This window comes from Coregonus clupeaformis, unplaced genomic scaffold (assembly GCF_020615455.1).
Source record: "Coregonus clupeaformis isolate EN_2021a unplaced genomic scaffold, ASM2061545v1 scaf0191, whole genome shotgun sequence".
In the NCBI taxonomy this organism is placed as follows: Eukaryota; Metazoa; Chordata; class Actinopteri; order Salmoniformes; family Salmonidae; genus Coregonus; species Coregonus clupeaformis.
The window spans coordinates 310001-312500 of record NW_025533646.1 but is presented as its reverse complement, the minus strand read 5'-3'; the positions used below and the strand labels follow the sequence as shown (position 1 = coordinate 312500).

Here is a 2500-nt window from a genome sequence, read left to right as displayed (position 1 = left end):
TAATATAGGAAATACTATTATACTACTAATATAGGAAATACTATTATACTATACTACTAATATAGGAAATACTATTATACTATACTACTAATATAGGGAATACTATTATACTATACTACTAATATAGGGAATACTATTATACTATACCACTAATATAGGGAATAATATTATACTATACTACTAATATAGGGAATACTATTATACTATACTACTAATATAGGGAATACTATTATACTATACTACTAATATAGGGAATACTATTATACTATATTACTAATATAGGGAATAATATTATACTACTAATATAGGGAATACTATTATACTATACTACTAATATAGGGAATAATATTATACTATATTACTAATATAGGGAATAATATTATACTACTAATATAGGGAATAATATTATACTATATTACTAATATAGGGAATAATATTATACTACTAATATAGGGAATAGGGTGCCATTTGGGACAAATCCTGTGAGTGGCTTCATGTGATTGGTGGAGACAAAATCAAACAGCTTTTTTTAAACAGATTCAGGTCACCGCTCTCACTAAGTGGAACATGAATTGTTCACTTTAAAGTATAGTCTGAGTCCCAAATGGCACCCTATTCCCTACGTAGTGCACTAAGAGCACTATGGGCCCTGGTCAAAAGTTGTGCACTAAATGCTTGACTGTCGTTTGACAAATACAAATATTCTGGCTCTTATCCATAATAATCTCATCATGTAGACTAGTCTACCCACACTGTGTCTGCGAGCTGTTGGCTAGAGCGCACGTGCCAAGACCATAGGGCACCATTTGTAGAAACGCTAGTGTATGTTAATTAACATTTTTTGATGACCTGTGTTAACATACAGTTAAAATAAAGTTAGCACTAAAAGCATCTTGATCACTGATGGTCACTTCCCACTAATGTTAAAAACATCTGCTTTGGTTAAAACCTCTCGCAGTCTCTCTCTCGCTCTCTCTGATACTTTGCGTTTAATTGCCTTTTGTCGAGAGTAAAAAGAGAGAGAACCTAGGTGGAAGAAGAGAGAGAACCGAGAGAGAGAGAGAGAGAGAGAACAGAGAACCTAGGTGGAAGAAGAGAGAGAGAGAGAGAGAACAGAGAACCTAGGTGGAAGAAGAGAGAGAGAGAGAGAGAGAGAGAGAGAACCTAGCGTTGTACCTTTTTATTGATCTACTGTGTAAAGTGTAAAATATCACATTTCCATAAGTACTCAGACCCTTTACTCAGTACTTTGTTGAAGCACCTTTGGCAGCGATTACAGCCCCGAGTCTTCTTGGGTATGACGCTACAAGCTTGGCACACCTGAATTTGGGGAGTTTCTCCCATTCTTCTCTGCAGATCCTCTCAAGGTCTGTCAGGTTGGATGGGGAGCGTCACTGCACAGCTATTTCCAGGTCTCTCCAGAGATGTTCAATCAGGTTCATGTCTGGGCTTTGGCTGGGCCACTCAAGGACATTCACTCCTGCGTTGTCTTGGCTGTGTGCTTAGGGTCGTTGTCCTGTTGGAAGGTGAACCTTCGCCCCAGTCTGAGGTCCTGAGTGCTCTGGAGCAGGTTTTCATCAAGGATCTCTCTGTACTTTGCTCCGTTCATCTTTCCCTCAATCCTGACTAGTCTCCCAGTCCCTGCCACTGAAAAACACCCCCACAGCATGATGCTCCCACCACCATGCTTCACCGTTGGGATGGTGCCAGGTTTCCTCCAGACGTGACGCTTGGCATTCAGGCCAAAGAGTTCAATCTTGGTTTCATCAGACCAGAGAATCTTGTTTCTCATGGTCTGTCATGTGCCTTTTACTGAGGAGTGGTTTCCGTCTGGCCACTCTACCATAAAGGCCTGATTGGTGGAGTGCTGCAGAGATGGTTGTCCTTCTGGAAGGTTCTCCCATCTCCACAGAGGAACTCTGGAGCTCTGTCAGAGTGACCATCGGGTTCTTGGTCACCTCCCTGACCAAGGCCCTTCTCCCCCGATTGCTCAGTTTGGCCGGGCGGCCAGCTCTAGGAAGTCTTGGTGGTTCCAATCTTCTGGAGATGGAGGCCACTGTGTTCTTGGGGACCCTCAATGCTGAATACATTTTTTGGGACCCTTCCCCAGATCTGTGCATCGACACAATCCTGTCTCTGAGCTCTACGGACAATTCCTTCGATCTCATAGCTTGGTTTTTGCTCTGACCTGCACTGTCAACTGTGGGACCTTATATAGACAGGTGTGTGCCTTTCCAAATCATGTCAAATAAATTGAATTTACCACAGGTGGACTCCAATGAAGTTGTAGAAACATCTCAAGGGTGATCAATGGAAACAGGATGCACCTGAGCTCAGTTTTGAGTCTCATAGCAAAGGGTCTGAATAGTAATGTAAATAAGGTATTTCTGTTTTTTATTTATGAATTTGCAACCATTTCTAACAACCTGTGTTTGCGTTGTCATTATGGGATATTGTGTGTAGATTGATGAGGACATTTTGTTATTTAGTCCATTTTAGA

The 2500-nt window shown here is 41.1% G+C and overlaps 1 protein-coding gene across 2 annotated transcripts in view; it reads left to right on the top strand.

Annotated features, from left to right (window-relative positions):
• b3galnt2 (beta-1,3-N-acetylgalactosaminyltransferase 2) overlaps positions 1–2500 on the top strand; it is a 62538-nt gene that overhangs the window by 22527 nt on the left and 37511 nt on the right. The window lies entirely within an intron of this gene.